The 19129-nt window shown below is 40.6% G+C and overlaps 2 pseudogenes; both read right to left on the bottom strand.

Annotated features, from left to right (window-relative positions):
- LOC138850340 (sorting nexin-7-like) overlaps positions 1 to 19129 on the bottom strand; it is a 415797-nt pseudogene that overhangs the window by 327137 nt on the left and 69531 nt on the right.
- On the bottom strand, positions 16075 to 17413 carry LOC127485971 (cadherin-4-like; annotated as a pseudogene).

Raw genomic sequence — 19129 nt, 5'->3', positions numbered from 1 at the left:
TTTGTTTAATATCAAACTCTCTACAAAATTATTTATCATATTCTGTTTGTTCATATGGGTAGTTTTCAAACTTCAGTCACATAAATAAAATTTAGGTAATCAGCGATTCATTTTGTCTTAAAAATTCTATGTATTACTTTAAGTCCAAGATGTCCATCAATCTGATAAACATCTTGGACAGATGTCTGTATAATACTTCTGGCTTTCTTTCAGGTTAATAGAGGACTTCTATACTCCAATTACAGAGAAAAAATGGCAGTGGGCGGCATGGAGCCAGGCAGATCTATTTTTCTCATGGTAAATGAGGCCCTTTCCTGGGAGTTCTCTGCTTTCTCTGTGGACATGTCTGTCCTCTCTGTGGACAGTTCTTTCAGGATCATTCCCAGGTCTAAAGGGACACTATGCAGAGAGTATTCAGATTCTTCAACTTCCATACTCGAGGAGATTGCAAGTGGGGGATAATTGCTGAACTATTAAGTATCCATGGTACTGTGCTTCTTAAAGTGTGGAGATAAGTATTTGGTATTTTTTGTTTTCTCTGCTGGACTGAAAATCTCATGAGGATGGTCTTTTATCATTTTATTAACATGTTTACAGAGCGAGTGATTTAATACGTGAAAATAAACACTGTTGACTGAATGAATCTTGACATCCTGAGAACATATTTGTGAAGACACATGTGAGGGTATTGAAATATGTTCAGTTTTTCAGAAGAGAAAGTGAGGAATCAGAGTGAATAAAATATTGGAAGGGGAGCTATCATTGCAGCACAGTGGGTAAAGCTGCCAACTGTGGTTCCAGCCTCTTATATTAACGCTGGTTCGAGTATTGACTGCTCCACTCCCGATCCAGCTCCCTGCTAATGTGCCTGGGAAAGCAGTGGGAGATGGCCCAAATGCTTGGGCCCCTGCACTCACTTGGGAGATCTGGAAGAAGCTCCTGACTCCTGGCTTTGATTTGGTCCAGCCCCAGATGATGTGGCCATTTGGGGAGTGAACCAACTGATGGAAGATCTCTCTCTCTCTCTCTCTCTCTCTCTCTTGTTAGACCCTCAGAGTGAGGATGCTAACACGTCGAGAGGCACACCCCAAAGACTCAGAGTCCAGACCAGCTGATGCAAAAGCAAGAGGATTTATTCGGCATCTGTGCTGACGGGCCTCCTGAACTCGGGAGTCCAGAGAGCGCCCCCAGCACAAAGCCACATGGTTTATATACCTGCAGCGACCAATCAAAAGCACTATATGGCCATGCACACAGCAGTCCAATCCGCGAGCTGATCATGTGAAGGGCATGCGTATTCTATCCAATCAGCTACAGAATCACATGGGAGGCCATGCACACAGCAGTCCAATCCATGAGCTGATCATGTGAAGGGCATGCGTCTTCTATCCAATCAGCTACGGGATCACATGGGAGGCATGTACCTCATCAGGTTTCTATCTGAACCTGTGGTACAAATTGTGTAATACAGGTCAACAACATTATAAATTTAATTAGCTAATTCAATACTTATATTGTACTATGTCACATATTTATTAAAATTTCTGAAAGCAGAAAATATTGGAGAATAAGATGCAGCATTCTGCCTATTAAAATTAAAAAATAGGTAATAATTGCTGTACAGATGTAAAAATGACTTCATCTTTTGTATTATATTAGCATTCTACAAATCATTTCTATCTCTATAGCTGTAAAATAATTAACAACAGGGGCCACTATTGTCGATTAAGCTACTGCTTGCTATGCATAGTGCCATTAGAATCTCAGTTGCTCTGCTTCCAATCCAGCTTTCTGCTAGTGCACCTGGGAAGGCAGTAGAAGACAGCACAAGTAGTTGTGGCCCTGCTGCCCATCTGGGAGATCAGAATGGAATTCCTGGTTCCCTGGCTTTGACCTGGCCCAGAACTGTTTTTTTTTTTTTTTTGCAGTAATTTGAGGAGTGAACCAGTAGATGAACACTCTCTTCCTGTCCTTCCCTTTCTCTATTTCTGTTGTTCTGCCTTTCAGATAAGTCTTATGAAAAAAAGAAACAAGCTTTTAAATAATAATTAACAACAAAGGCAGAGATAATGATTGGTGGAATTTATCAAGACACTCACTATAAAAATCCCATAATTTTTCTTTATATTTCTAAGGAATTTATGTTTTAATGTTGATATGAAGTAGAAAGTAACAGAAAGTTATGAAAGAATAAAGAGACCTTAACTTTGATATATGAGTAGGTGAGGGACTTCTTAGTGGATGTGCCATCTACCTTAAAAATGCAAAGTAAATTAGCCTGGCTCTAATAGAATAGGTGGATGGAAGGATGCTGTTCATAACAGTTAAGTACAGAGGGTAGTAGAAAACTTGTGCTATGAACTGATCATCTTTTTAGGACTTATGTTGTTAGAATACTTTGTTAACATATGTTGTTTCAAGAAATTAAAGGACAGAAGACATCCATGTGTTAAGTCACTGATCTGCTGTATTGGAAGGCACTTGCTACATAGTGCTACTTGATATTATGCAACACAGTAATGTGCAAAGATCATATACTTCCACAGGTTCATCTCTATGGAGTCTAATTGCCTAGGTCATCCCTCTCTGTACTGGAGCACTGAGATATAAGATCAATATAATCATTTGCCAAAACTAAATTTCATTGCTTATACAGTTGGGCATTCATTAGAACAGATATAGAAATCTATACTTGTACATTTTTCCTTTTTTTATCTTGTTCATTTGGTAACTGTAGCAAAGTACTTAACTCTTCTATGTCTTTAATATTTTGCATGTAAAATGAAAAATGAAAGTACCTAAATCTCAGAACTATTATAGATTTTGAAAGAGATAAACATGATGTATACTCAGGACAGTGCCTTGTAAATCCTTAAGAAATATTAACTATTTTATTGCCTGTTTGAGACCATCATCCCAAAAAGTATTGCCTTTATCAAGTCAAATAAAATAATGGGGTTTTTGTTTTTAATGTATGCCATTCAATGGTTAAAGTTTCTGCATATTATGAAAATACACTTCAGATAAGTATAGGAATTGACTCTAGCCTGATGTGGAATCTTATGACCTGGTTATTGATGTGGGCTTGCATTGTAATTATCTGAAATCCACAGAGTTGTAGCATAAGATAACCAGGTAGTTGAGAGTTCATAAGTTAAAAGAGTAGTCCAAAACTGACCCTCCAAAGGAGAGAAGGAGAGAAGAATATAATCTGAAATCAACAAATCAGACATCAGAGATTTGAAAACTATGTGGGAAGACAAACACTTTCTGATTACGGAGCTCCATGCTGGATGTTTTAGAAACATTCTTATTGCTACTATTGGTACTCAACACAATTATATTCAGATATCTTTGTTAATTTCACAGACTTCTCTCCTTTGAGTGTAAATTTAAAAATAGATCATCTTGCTTTCTAACTTACCATTGTTTGCTTAATTTTAAATGTTCTTAGCAAGTTCTATAATTTTCAAAATTTAAGCAGAAAAGAGTTCAGGAAATCAATAACAGTAAGGTTTGCAGATGTTTCTAAATGCAAAGGCAGATCGAAGAAGATGGCGGAATAGTGAGGGCGCACACCGATAGTCCGGGAAAATTTAGTTTAATAAAAGAAGACTTACGGTAGCCTCAGAAAAAAGAACCAGGAAAATATTGCAGAGGAAACTCTTCTGGATCGAGTGGCTGTGAATCGGAGGACCTACTGGGACAACAAGGTCACCCACCACGCGGAAGCCGAGCCGTGGGAGCCGCGGGTGCCACGGAAGCCGCAGGGTCTGCGAGCCAGTGCAGGAAAGGGAGTGCATGTCACACAGAAAACAGCGGGGAGAGTTGGGACGTCCAGGGCTCCGAGTCCACACATCGGTGCTGGAAGGGGAGGTGAGCTCAATAACCTGAGACATTGGCAGGGAAACGGGGGTCAGAATCTAGAGGGGGGCCGGAAAGTGCAGCAAACTCACTACCAGAAATAAGGAAAAAAAAAAAAAAGCTTGGGGGTTTCTCTTTCCCCTAACCTTGCAAAGGTTGCAAGGCTGCAAGGCTTGAAGAATTCACAAGAGACAAAGAGCAGGCCCCCTCTCTGGATTTACATATCAACAGGGGAGAGCTAAGGAACTGAGTCACTACAATTCAGTAGCCTACACAACCCAGTGGGAGTCCAGAGGAGCCTACACAGACTCTTTGGGTAGAAGCCAGAGACTGGAAGCTAAATACCATCAATTCTGCACAGCCGTGCCGTGCGGTGTTACTTACCCCCTGAATAAAATAAATAAATAAATAAATAAATAAATAAATAAAAAGAGATTTACCACGCATAACCTGAGGGTGTCACCTTTGCACACCCTTAACCAGGAAGAACCAAGCAGAGCTCTCAGGCTGCACCCATCTCAAGCCTCCAAGTCTCCTCCAACAGCAGGCAGTCCACTTAACACGGACATAGTATAAAATTAAAAAAAAATAAAAAATTGAAAAAAAACGCACAGTGACGAAAGAAGAATTAACTATGCCAAGCAACAAACACAGAAATCGAGGGAACAAGGTCAACGATGACACTATGATGCCTCCAAATAAACAAAACACCCCAAGCCAAGATTATGAAGATGATGAGATAGAAGAAATGCAAGATACGGATTTCAAAAAATTTATGATAAGAACATTTAGAAGTTTTCAAAAGCAAATCCTTGAACTACAGAAATCCTTATTGGACAGGATTGAAAATCTCTCTCGTGAAAATGAAATTTTAAGGAAGAATCAAAATGAAACTCAGAAACTAGTAGAACAAGAAAGTGTGATAGTGAAGAGAAATCAAAATGAAATGAAGAGCTCAATAGATCAAATGACAAACACATTAGAAAGCCTTAAAAACAGAATGGGTGAAGCAGAAGAGAGAATATCGGACTTAGAAGATAGAGCACAGGAAAACATACAGTCAAACCAAAGAAAAGAAGAGGAAATTAGAAATCTAAAAAATATTGTTGGGAATCTACAGGATACTATTAAAAAAATCAACATTCGAGTTCTAGGAGTTCCTGAAGGCATGGAGAGAGAGAAAGGATTAGAAGGCCTTTTAGTGAGATACTAGCAGAGAACTTTCCAGGTTTGGAGAAGGACAGAGACATCCTAGTACAGGAAGCTCACAGAACCCCCAGTAAACTTGACCAAAAGAGATCCTCACCACGACACGTCGTAATTAAACTTAAAACAGTGAAACATAAAGAAAAGATCCTAAAATGTGCAAGAGAGAAACATCAGATTACTCTCAGAGGATCTCCAATCAGACTCACAGCAGACTTCTCATCAGAAACACTACAGGCTAGGAGGGAATGGCGAGACATAGCACAGGTGCTAAGAGAGAAAAATTGCCAGCCCAGAATATTATATCCTGCCAAGCTCTCATTTGTGAATGAAGGTGAAATAAAGACCTTTCATAGCAAACAGAAATTGAAAGACTTTGTGGCCACTCGTCCAGCCCTGCAAAAGATACTTAAAGATGTGCTACATTCAGAAACACAGAAACACAGAAACACGGCCATCAATATGAAAGAAGGGAAAGGAAGAACACCTACCAGTAAAAGAGCATGGGAAGCTCAAAGTATATAGTAGAAAATATCTCCGGGAAAATGTCAGGGCAAAGACACTATGTATCGATAGTCACATTGAACATTAATGGTCTGAATTCTCCAGTTAAAAGACACCGTTTGGCTGACTGGCTCAAAGAACACAACCCAACTATTTGTTGCCTACAAGAAACACATCTCTCTAACAAAGAGGCTTAACCAAGGACGTTCAAGATCTCTACGATGAAAATTACAAAACCTTAAAGAAAGAAATAGAAGAGGATACCAAAAAATGGAAAAATCTTCCATGCTCATGGATTGGAAGAATCAACATCATCAAAATGTCCATTCTCCCAAAAGCAATTTATAGATTCAATGCAATTCCAATCAGGATACCAAAGACATTCTTCTCAGATCTAGAAAAAATGATGCTGAAATTCATATGGAGGCAAAAGAGACCTCGAATAGCTAAAGCAATCTTGTACAACAAAAACAAAATCGGAGGCATCTCAATACCAGATTTCAGGAATACTACAGGGCAGTTGTAATCAAAACAGCATGGTACTGGTACAGAAACAGATGGATAGACCAATGGAACAGAATTGAAACACCAGAAATCAACCCAAACATCTACAGCCAACTTATATTTGATCAAGGATCTAAAACCAATTCCTGGAGCAAGGACAGTCTATTCAATAAATGGTGCTGGGAAAACTGGATTTCCACGTGCAGAAGCATGAAGCAAGACCCCTACCTTACACCTTACACAAAAATCCACTCAACGTGGATTAAAGACCTAGATCTACGTCCTGACACCATCAAGTTATTAGAGAACATTGGAGAAACCCTTCAAGATATTGGCACAGGCAAAGAATTTCTGGAAAAGACCCGGGAGGCACAGGCAGTCAAAGCCAAAATTAACATTTGGGATTGCATCAAATTGAGAAGTTTCTGTACTGCAAAAGGAACAGTCAGGAGAGTGAAGAGACAACCGACAGAATGGGAAAAAATATTTGCAAACTATGCAACAGATAAAGGGTTAATAACCAGAATCTACAAAGAGATCAAGAAACTCCACAAAAACAAAACCAACAACCCACTTAAAAGATGGGCCAAGGACCTCAATAGACATTTTTCAAAAGAGGAAATCCAAATGGCCAACAGGCACATGAAAAAATGTTCAAGGTCACTAGCAATCAGGGAAATGCAAATCAAAACCACAATGAGGTTTCACCTCACCCCGGTTAGAATGGTTCACATACAGAAATCTACCAACAACAGATGCTGGCGAGGATGTGGGGAAAAAGGGACACTAACCCACTGTTGGTGGGAATGCAAACTGGTCAAGCCACTATGGAAGTCAGTCTGGAGATTCCTCAGAAACCTGAAGATAACCCTACCGTTCGACCCAGCCATCCCACTCCTTGGAATTTACCCAAAAGAGTTTAAATTGGCAAACAAAAAAGCGATCTGCACCCTAATGTTTATCGCAGCACAATTCACAATAGCCAAGACCTGGAACCAACCTAAATGCCCATCAATGGTAGACTGGATAAAGAAATTATGGGATATGTATTCTTTAGAATACTATACCGCAGTAAGAAACAACGAAATCCAGTCATTTGCAACAAAATGGAGGAATCTGGAACACATCATGCTGAGTGAAATAAGCCAGTCCCAAAGGGACAAATACCATATGTTCTCCCTGATCGGTGACAGCTGACTGAACACCAAAAAGGAAACCTCCTGAAGTGAAATGGACACTATGAGAAACGGTGACATGATCAGCATAGCCCTGACTGTTAATGAACAACTTAATACATTATCCCTCTTAGTATTTTTTTGTCTGTTCTACTTAATATGACTGGTTTCATTCTGTAATTATCACACAGTTATTCTTAAGTGTTGAAAATTAACTGAAATGTGATCCCTGTTAAACATAAGAGTGGGGATAAGAGAGGGAAGAGATGTATAATGTGGGACATGCTCAAGCTGACTTGCTCCAAATGGTAGAGTTAGAAACATACCAGGGGATTCCAATTCAATCCCATCAAGGTGGCATGTACCAATGCCATCTCACTAGTCCAAGTGATCAATTTCAGTTCACAATTGATCGTAATGAAAGGACTAAGAGTCAAAGGGAGCACATAAACAAGTCTAGTACCTGCTAACACTAACCGATAGAATAAATAAAGGGGAGAGTGATCCAACATGGGAAGCGAGATACTCAGCAGACTCATAGAATGGCAGATGTCCTAAATAGCACTCTGGCCTCAGAATCAGCCCTAAAGCCATTCGGATCTGGCTGAAAAGGCCATGAGAGTATTTCAGGCATGGAAAGCCAAGACACTCTGGCAAAAAGATCTCTGTGAGTGAGATCCCAGTGGAAAGAACAGGTCTTCAAAGAAGGAGGTACCTTTCTCTGAAGGGAGGAGAGAAGCTCCGCTTTGACTATGACCTTGTCTAAACAAGATAAGAGTCGGAGAACTCAGAGGGCTTCCATAGCCTTGGAAACTCATGACTGGAGCATAGGGAGATTACTGATGCCATAGACAGGAGTGTCAATTGGTAAAGTCAACAACAGGAGTCACTGTGCACTTACTCCTCATGTAGGATCTCTATCCTTAATGTGCTGTACATTGAGATTTAATGCTATAACGAGTACTCAAACAATACATTTCACTTTGTGTTTCTATGGGGGTGCAAACTGTTGAAATCTTTACTTAATGCATACTAAACTGATCTTCTGTAAAAAAAAAAAAAAGAAAAAAAAAGAAATTATCAATTCCCAACTTGACTCTCACTGGGATTAAACATGACAATAGGTCTGATCTGATTTCATCATCATTTAAAAAAATCATCTATTATTTTTCACTTTATGTTTCTGTATGGGAGAAAACTGTTGAAATCCTTACTTAATGTATACTAAGCTGATCTTCTGTATATTAAGAGAATTGAAAATGAATCTTGATGTGAATGGAAGGGGAGAGGGAGTGGGAAAGGGGAAGGTTGTGGGTGGGAGGGACGGTATGGGGGGGAAGCCATTGTAATCCATAAGCTGTACTTTGGAAATTTATATTCATTAAATAAAAGTTAAAAAAAAAGACATTATCTTAAATTTCCCAATTTGATAACTGTGCAGATGGCAATATTATCACTGCTGGTGATGGAAGAGAACAGAAACCTAACAAGTAGGAAAACTTAAAAACTGTCATGTTTGTATAACTATAGATTAAAAAATAGTGACCAATAGTGTCTGTGAGTGTTATACAAATGTAAATTTATGAGGAAACTTTGGGATTTAATATGTAAACATAGTGGTTTATAGAAGAGAGATTGTGTATTGTGGAATGTATATTAACAATAGCTCCCTGGGAGAGAATATACATTGTAATTAGGTCCTGGAATCAAACTCTGACGAACTTAAAAAAAATGCAAAGGCAAAGGCTACTAACTACAAATAGATGGTGTGTCTAAAAAGGCATTTGAATAAATGTTTCATTACAATGAAAGATCATTGCATTATCACTGATATGTCATTATATATATATTTTTTGACAGGCTGAGTGGGCAGTGAGAGAGAGAGAGACAGAGAGAAAGGTCTTCCTTTTTTTCCGTTGGTTCACCTTCCAATGGCCGCTGTGGCCGGCGCACCGCGCTGATCCAAAGCCAGGAGCCAGGTGCTTCTCCTGGTCTCCCATGGGGTGCAGGGCCCAAGCACTTGGGCCATCCTCCACTGCACTCCCGGACCACAGCAGAGAGCTGGCCTGGAAGAGGGGCAACCGGGACAGAATCCGGCGCCCCGACCAGGACTAGAACCCGGTGTGCCGGCGCCACAAGGTGAAGAATTAGCTTATTGAGCCACAGTGCCAGCTGTCATTATATTTTTAAATAATTTTATATATTTTATATAAGAATTCTAAATATCCTCATTCCACTTACTTTCTGTAGTCCATTGATTATGTCTCCAACTACCTGTATAACTAGCTGTTATTAACTTTTTTTTGCTAGGAATGTAATATCTGAAATCCATTGCTGTATTGAAATTGGAAAGTAAGTTATGTCCTATTTGTAAAAATTATTGATATTTGCTTGATATCACTTTTTAACATTTTCACTCCAATTGTATATGATATTTTTTGCTAGGATGACCAGCTTGTGCAACTGGAAAGAAGCCATAAGCATCCTAGAACATCTCAATACTACAAAGGGAATAATCTTAAAAAAAAAAGTCTAGTCTCTAAGCCCTAAAAGATTTTATGCAGAAGAGGTATTATCAAAAGCAATGACAAATAACTACATAAAGCCAAGTCTTGCATGAAAATGGGCAACATCCATCATTACAAGAGAGCTTCTGAACACCTGCGGAGTTCCTGATAAGCAGCATTAGAACAATTAAGTAACATCACTCACTCCAGGGCTTCCTTACCTACAAGCTAATGGCTCAATGCTTAATTAATTTTTTTTCAAAAAAAGGGCAAATTTAATTATTGAATATTCATTGAGTACCTACTATGTGTCTAGAGTATACTGCAGAAATCAAGCCAAGAAAAAAGCCTGTAACACAATCATAATACATACTCACATCCTGAAAAGCATGAGGCATGTGAGCTGTATTTTTACTTCTGGAAAATATAGGAGGGTCTAAAGCTACTCCAGCCAAAGTAGGGAGACATCCTAATTTTGTTCTATGAAAAAATTTCCACTTTGAGATTGATTAGTGCTCAAAACCACATATATTGCAGGACTCTTCACCTGTTTGGGAATCATCAGAGCATCTTAGAAGTAGGTAGAGGGGCCGGCACTGTGTTGCAGCAGGTTAATGCCCTGGCCTGCAGTGCCAGAATCCCTAAAGGCACTAGTTCAAGTCCCAGCTGTTCCACTTCCGATCCAGTTCCCTGTTATAGCCTGGGAAAGCAGTAGAAGATGGCCCAAGTCCTTGGGCCCCTGCACCCATGTGGGAGACCCGGAAGGAGCTCCTGGCTCCTGATTCCAGATAGGCGCAGCTCCGGCCGTTGTGTCCATTTGGGGAGTGAACCAGCAGATAGAAGACCTGTGTGTGTGTGTGTGTGTGTGTGTGTAACTCTGACATTCAAATAAATAAATAAAAATTTTTTTAAAAAAAATATCTAGAGATACCCAGAATCTATCTAATGCCCCGTTTTGCTCCTTGTATGGTTCTGTTTCTGTCATGGTGACTGATAAGAATGTTATTAGCAGGCTGATGTATGACCATGAGTGTATAGTGAGCTGCAGGTCAATCTAGGTCAGCCTTGGCCCTCTAAGCTGAGGTGAATCTAGTCCATACAGGTGATCTGTTTCTATTCAGAGCAAAAGGAATCAAACACATATCCCTTAGAGCTTGAGAAAACTCCCAGGTGGCTTAACCACTCCCTCTGCCCACTGTCTCAGTAATGGCTGTAGAGAATAAAAAGAGCAGATTATATAGAAATATATTTTTAAAAGACAAACCTTTAATAATATTTTATTAATGTTCTCTCCTATTTTTTACAATGATTTAAGTCAACCTGTTGAATATGCTTCAATGAAATAGCAGTGAAAGTTCTGTTTTTCATCTGCCACACTGATCATCCTGCAATTATCTCAGAGTAGGCATTTTTGTGTTACACTTTATCAGTTTTCTTCAATCCAAAAAAAGATATTTTATAGATAATTTGGACAGATATTTCTTAAAATAGGCTAATATGAATTACATTGTAATAATTCCCCAGAGTACTATAAATCTTATTAACTGCTGTGAAGAATACCTCAAGAAAGCATGATTTGGCCAGCGACACGGTTCACTTGGCTAATCATCTGCCTGTGGCTCTGGCACCCTGGGTTCTAGTCCCGGTTGGAGCACTGGATTCTGTCCCTGTTGCTCCTCTTTCAGTCCAGCTCTCTGCTGTGGCCTGGGAGGGTAGTGGAGGATGGCCCAAGTGCTTGGGCCCTGTACCCACATGGGAGACCAGGAGAAGCACCTGGCTCCTGGCTTCAGATTGGTGCAGTGCTGGCCATAGCGGCCACTTGTGGGGTGAACCAACAGACGGAAGACCTTTCTCTCTGTCTCCTCTCTCTCACTGTCTGTAACTCTGCCTGTGAAAAAAAAAAGAAAGAAAGAAAGAAAAAGAAAAAGAAAAAGAAAAAAGAAAGTATGATTGGCAATCTAGAATTTTCACTGCACCTAAGAAACAAAAATTGGGAGTAGACATTTGGCACAGCTGTTTTGATGTCACCTGGGAAGCCCACATCCCATATCAGAGTATCTTTGATCCATTTTCCAATCCTTCCAAGTCTAGCTTCCTGCTAATGCACACACCAGAACTGATTCAGTCTTTGGTCCCTATCACCCATGTGGGAAACCTGGATTGTGTTACAGGCTTCAGGCCTTGGCCTGCACCAGCTCAGACTCTAGCAGGCATTTGAGTAGCAAAGCAGCAGATGAGAGATCTCTGTCTGTTCCATTCTTTGTCTCTCTGCCTTTCAAATAAATATAAAAATAAGTAAGCTAACAAACTTTTCTTAAATTCAGCACATTAGAGCAAATTTACTGTGAATTATTGAACTATGAAGAGAAAAAAAATGTTTTCAATTATCTGTTACCTTTATTTTTAAATATAAAAATATCAACATTTGAAAACCATAGTTTTCATTTTATGGAAAATAGTATTGAATTAATGTATTCTCTGTTTCCTAAGAGGAATCCACAAAAAAGTAATCTATTACCAGTTTTAGATGTTTAGACACAACTCATTAAAATAGATGCACTTCAAATTTAAGCCCTAAAGAAGTAGATTTGTAATGTTAACTCTTAGGGAAGTGGTAGCACTACATCCTTCATTGCTTCAGGTAGTACGTCACAAAGTGTGAGAGTGATGATTAAATAAATATGGGCAAAATATTTCAAAGATATTTGATTGTGAAAGTTGTGTCTGAGTGAACAAGTATTGAATTGGAACACACAGGGGAATGGAAAAAATTATGATACATGATTTTATGTGATTATTTAAATGTTAAAAACAAGACACTATTCTGTGTGTGCATATGTTTCAGACATCATGGGATATAAAATATCTTAAGATCTTAACAGAAATATCAGAGTCTACAACCTTTAATTAAATGTACAAATCTACAGTTCATATTACTACAGCATGATTTTGGACAATATTTTTATGCTGTGATATACAACAAGCCAAATAAATTTGTTAGGTCATTTTAGTGATTGCTTTTCTACATCTTCAAGTCCATATTTATATTTATTTTTTCTTTGATGCTGACAGGAATGTATTATAATTTTAGAAATTATAAAATATATAGAATGGCAGAAAAATATTTCAAATTTGAATTTTTCTATGCCTAATCATAATCTTTATTTGCACAATTTCTTATGTTTAAGTGTTCTTACCTTGAAAGTTATCATAAATATCCTGCATGTATTAATTATAAGAATCAGTGATTCTTTGCTTAACTTAGTTTCCAAGGGGGAAATTAATGACTTGAAGACTTCAAACTGTTGAAGTCTTTACTTAATAGATACAAAATTGATCTTCTGTATATAAAGATAATTGAAAATGAATCTTGATATGAATGGGATGGGAGAGGGAGTGGGAGGTGGGAGGGTTGTGGGTGGGAGGGAAGTATGGGGGGGCAGAAATCCACTGTAATCCAAAAGCTGTGCTTTGGAAATTTATATTTATTAAATAAAAGTTAAAATAAAAAAAAAATCTGCTCGTTCCAGCACTCAGATATGAGATGCCTGCACTGGAAGTGGCAGCTTAGCCCATGAGCCACACCTGCCTCTATATCAGGCACTTTGGAACAGCTCAGCTGGGCAGTTAGTGTGATTGATATGATGTCAACGGACACTGCTGAGCTGGAGAATCCAGTTTCAATGGGGTGTCTCAATATCTCTAAAGTCTCAGTGATTTTTCTTGATCTCTTTCTTTCTTGTTCTTCCTCTCTGCCTCTTTCCCTGTCTTGCTAACTTTTCCTTCATGTGGCATCTCGTCTTTAGTGTGTCTTCGTATGGCTTTTTTTTTTTTTTTGTCAGTGTTCTAGGAGTTGTTAAACTGCTTGCAAAGTTGCTCAAGTCTTAAGAGTGAATGTTTCAGGAAATCAAAATGGAATCCAAAAATATCTTCAGACCATATCTTGGAACTTACATCATAGAACAATTAATTTCTGCCAGATTTTGTTTGTTGCAAGTCACAGAACCTGCCAAAATTCAAGTGGATGGACTGTCACAAGGACACAAATACTGGCAGGTATGGCTCAGTGATCTGTGGGAAGTCAGTGTTAGAGATTAGTCATCAGAGAAGCAATAAGGGATATGTTTCCAAAGGTGTTTACTATGCTGTTGTTTATATTAGAAACAAACAGCAAGGAAAATGTCTACCAAGAGGAAACTGAGTGTCTGAATTTTGAATTATATGAAAAGTATATTTGATTTTGCATGTGTATATATATAAATATGGTACTTAAATGTGTGGAGGAATGTTAGTATATTTATCTCCACATCAGTGAAGGTGGAAATACCGAGAACATTTTGATTTTCTTTTTTTTTTAAATTATTTTTGACAGGCAGAGTGGACAGTGAGAGAGAGACAGAGAGAAAGGCTTCCTTTGCCGTTGGTTCACCCTCCAATGGCCACTGCGGCCGGCACAGAATGTTTTGATTTCCTTCACATTTTTATTTTTTCAGTTTGAAAATTTTCTGTGATGAGTATGTGGGAAAATAAAAAGGTGTATTATACATAAGGTCTTTTTTCCTTATTCTTATGTTTATCGTTCAAATAGTACTGTTTAGAAAGCCTGTAATTTGCTTTTTTGTAACTTTTGTGGAAATACACTGTGGCTAGAATGTTTTCTTATCAACGCTGCCTAATGCATTGCCCAGAACATCAACTGGTATTTGATAAAGAAATGAATAGTGCAGTAACAACATTCATGTTTTACTTTACACTTGCTTTCCTGGATATTCAGAAATAAATTTGTTTTTGGCTACTTTAGAATTGCTTTTGGTAGTAGGGATATTTTCCCCAATAGGTCTTTTTAAGTTTATTTTTAAAATTTAGTTTAATTATCTAGTTCTATTTTTTTTTTGACAGGCAGAGTGGACAGTGAGAGAGAGAGAGAGAGAAAGGTCTTCCTTTGCTGTTGGTTCACCCTCCAGTGGCCGCTGCAGCTGGCGTGCTGTGGCCGGTGCACCATGCTGATCCGATGGCAGGAGCCAGGTATTATCCTGGTCTCCCATGGGGTGCAGGGCCCAAGTACTTGGGCCTGCCTACACTGCACTCCTGGGCCACAGCAGAGAGCTGGCCTGGAAGAGGGGCAACCGGGACAGAATCTGGCACCCCATCCAGGACTAGAACCCGGTGTGCCAGTGCCGCAGGTGGAGGATTAGCCTAGTGAGCCGTGGCGCCGGTCTCTAGTTCTATGTTAAAGTGAATTGAAAGGCCTCGAATATTTATGTTGTTTTGGAAGGGAAGAAAGTAGACTTCCAGTTCGTTTTTAAAAATCAAGAAAATTTATCTTTAAGTAAGACATTCCATTTCATTGTGAAGATGATTAATCGCCTAGAGAATCGAGGCAATACATAAAATAATTTAGATAATTCAAAACTAAATAACCACCTCTTACAAAATGCTACAGTTTTCCTGATGCATGCTCCCTAGGCAAATTATTCACTTGCCCTTGAATTCGGATTCATGCTGCTAAAATTGTTTCACCTCAAGTTTAGATCAGGTATACAAAAAGTGCTCAAATTTGTAGACAGCCATTCATTATGTCACTCACTCTGTTTTGTGAAATATAAAGTTTCAGGATCTTTTTAGAACATGTGCATTGATAATACTTCCACAGTTAGTATGACTTAGAAGGGTTGAATATCAAAAGATATTCAGTATGTCCCGTGACCCCACAGGTCCACCAGAACCCCAGTATACACTGAATTGCTCCCCAGGCCCTGTTTTTTGTTTGTTTGTTTGTTTTTTTGTACCAAAAGACACTTCCATTTTTTACTTTTGTTTTTTTTTCTATTTTTTTCATTTTTTATTTTATTTTATTTTTATTTTTATTTTTTTGACAGGCAGAGTGGACAGTGAGAGAAAGATAGAGAAAGGTCTTCCTTTTTTTCCGTTGGTTCACCTTCCAATGGCTGCTGTGGCCGGCGCACTGCACTGATACGAAGCCAGGAGCCAGGTGCTTTTCCTGTTCTCCCATGGGGTGCAGGGCCCAAGCACGTGGGCCATCCTTCACTGCCTTCCCAGGCCACAGCAGAGAGCTGGACTGGAAGAGGGGCAACAGGGACAGAATCCGGTGCTCCAACCGGGACTAGAACCTGGGGTGCCTGTGCTGCAGGCGGAGGATTAGTCAAGTAAGCCGCGGTTCTGCCTTTTCTTTTTTTTTAAACAGCGCTTCTGCTCTAAGGAATTCAAGTTAAGACAGTGCCTCTGGCTCACTGTGGGGCCTGGCGGGGGCGGGGAGGGGCATCCGCCTGCTGCCATCTGCAGCGTGAGGCCTGCTAGTCCTGGTCGCCACCGCTGTACAGGTCGGCCCGCTTCTTGAACCTGGCCCCCAGTCGTTGAGGTAATCGTAGTCTTGGTCCTCGGAGCTGGACGAGTTGAGGGAGCTGACGGAGCCTGCATGGAGCTCGTAGTGGAAGATCAACAGGGAGTCGTATGGGGGTCCAGTGGGGTCCTTGTCCGCTGCCAGCAGGGAGTCCTATGGGGGTGCAGTGGGGTCGTTCTCGCTGCCAGCAGGGAGTCGTATGGGGGTGCAGTGGGGTCCTTGTCCGCTGTCTGGAGCCCCTCACTGATGAATTGTCCATGTCCCCTCGGTGGGGCACAATGGGCCTGGCCGGGTACTGGGGCTTGGCACCCACGGGCCGCTCGTCCACTCGCCACACGCGGGGGCCTTGCTCAGGGCGGGCTCTGTGACCTTGGGCTGCTGCAGCTGGCTGAGATCATAGTCCTGGTCCTCTTCACCACCGCCCACCTCATCCTACTCCAGGATGTTGTCGCGCACGTCGTCCTCGGGTTCTATGAGCAGCTGCTTCACTTGGCGCTCCTTCTCCCGCCACTTCATCCACAAACAGCAGGACCATGGTCAGCAGGATGACGGTGCAGAGGAGGGTGGCCGCAGTGGCGCCTGTGCACAGACCAGCCGCTGCCAACAGACCAGTGGCGGTGCAGTCCCTGTTCTCGTCACACGGGCACACCTGGACCTTGATGATGGACATGTTGGACAGCGGGGGTTCCCGGAGTCTGTGACGATGATGGGGACGTTGTACATCCCGGCGTCCAGGTAGAGGACGTGCAAGCTGAGCTGAGCATAGTCACCGTTCAGGCGCGTGATGGTCCAGTTCTTGCGCACGGCGGCCGGGACGAAGGGCAGCTCGAAGACGTAGGGGCCGATGTTGGGGTCGGCGTCAGCGGCCGTGATGTTGATGGCGTTCAGGTTGGGCTTCCCGCAGATCTGCACCTCCTTGGGCAGCAGCTCTGGGGCGCTGTCATTGATGTCGATGAGATAGAACTGCAGGGTCCCGGTGCCGCTGGCTGCGGGGATCCCATTGTCAGCTGCCAGGAAGGCGGCCTTGTAGACGTTGTTGCTGATGTACAGGGACTCGCGGTCCAGCACGGCGGCCGTGCTGATGTGCAGCCAGTTTGCCGGGTCTGACAGCTCCGAGTATCTCACTGCCTGCTGCATGAAGCGGTCGGGGTCCACGGCGGGAAAGGTGGTGAGCACGGTGCCGGGGGCACGCCCTCCTCCAGGCGGATCAGCTGGTGGTTGGAGGGGAAGTAGGGCGCCTCGTCGATGTCCATGACAGAGATGGTCACCCCCGCCGTGGACTGGAAGGACATCCAGGGATCTATATTCAGTAAGTAAAAAGACTCCTGTATTTACTCTAATTCAGCATAACTTCTATATAAAGCTGGTTGACGGTGTTATAATGTTACTGAAATTTGGCTAGATACAGAGAATAGAATTTATTGATTTGAAATTATAATTATTGAAAGAAAATATAATTGATGATAAAGGTATAAAAAATCGTCATTTGAAATTTGATTTATGTAGCAACACACACACAGACACACACACACTCTCTCACCTAAATTTCTGAGTATGGCTGAAGACTGTAATGATTTCTGGTCTAAAGGAAACGATATTGTTAGTTATTCCTCCTCTATGGGAAATCATGGGGATGTAGGCAAGTTACAAAAGCCTTTGTCTTGGCTATGATTTCCAAAAAAAAGAGAGGGTTGGAGGAGATGAACTCTAGACTTCTTTCTGAATCTAAAAATTGTTAATTTTCTAGAACTCATTGTTTCAATCATTCTTGCCATTCTGCATTTTGAATGCAATGCATTTTAATTGAACCCTAAGTAAAAACAATATCAGACAGTTTATTTCTCACATCTCTCAAACACATTTTTAATGAGGATTTCTGAAGAATCAATGTAGGGTTTAGGGAATAAAGAAGAAAAAAAATAGAAACAGAAATAAATGTTTTTACACTTTTGGTACTGTTTGGTTTTGGGAAATCCAGTAAATGAGAAACTTGTTATAACATGCACTTGTATGTGTGTTCTCATATGCATGCCTGTGTGTGTATGAAATATGTGAGAAAAAAAGACTAGTTGGGAGATATGTGAAACAAAATCACAGAGTGCGATCTTTTATTGAGTTCATGAGTGGCTTTTAAAACTCTTTACTTCTAAGGTTTTAAATTGGTTTTAACAATATTTAAATAACAGTTCACTTGGTTAAAAAGGGAATAAAATTATAAGTATTACATATTACACAACGTTATGCCTCTTTGCTTTTCACAAAGTAAAAATAACTTGGACTGATCCTATAAATTTTAATATATACATCTATTTTTCCTACTGCTACCTTTATTTAATATTTTCTTTTATTTAGTAACAAATTGCCTATACATGTTGGATAGTATTTGATGATCTGACTTGTGTTCAAGTAACTGTTATATAGTCAGAAGAGCATAATATTATTACAGGTTTTTGTCTCTTAATTGGCCAACGTTGCAACATCTGTCATTTTTTGGGAATCAAATTTTAGTTTCAAAAGCAGTGTGAACAGTCTGGCGCAGTCATATCACTGTGACTTTAGTTTAATCTACTTGGCCCTCCTCCCTCTCTCACTGATCACCTTCCCACCCTTAAAGCTCCCTTTATTCACAAAGTTCCTTTTCACTTTATTGGACTCAATACCAACTCCTTTCTGGCAATCAATTCTGCAGAATGTGTTGGCTTACTCCTGCAAGGTCGTTCATAATTATACATAGAATGTTTATACTTTTGTTGGCATGATTTTTCCTGCCCATAAAAAGTAAAATGCTCTTGCCAACGCCGTGGCTCAATAGGCTAATCCTCTGCCTTGCGGCACCAGCACACCGGGTTCTAGTCCCGGTCGGGGCACCAGATTCTGTCCCAGTTGCCCCTCTTCCAGGCCAGCTCTCTGCTGTGGCCCGGGAGTGCAGTGGAGGATGGCCCAAGTGCTTGGGCCCTACACCCCATGGGAGACCAGGATAAGCACCTGGCTCCTGCCTTCGGATCAGT

The sequence above is a fragment of the Oryctolagus cuniculus genome, chromosome 7, assembly GCF_964237555.1.
Source record: "Oryctolagus cuniculus chromosome 7, mOryCun1.1, whole genome shotgun sequence".
NCBI classification, from domain to species: domain Eukaryota; kingdom Metazoa; phylum Chordata; class Mammalia; order Lagomorpha; family Leporidae; genus Oryctolagus; species Oryctolagus cuniculus.
Note: the sequence above shows the minus strand (reverse complement) of the source record. Positions and strands in the feature narration are given on the sequence as shown.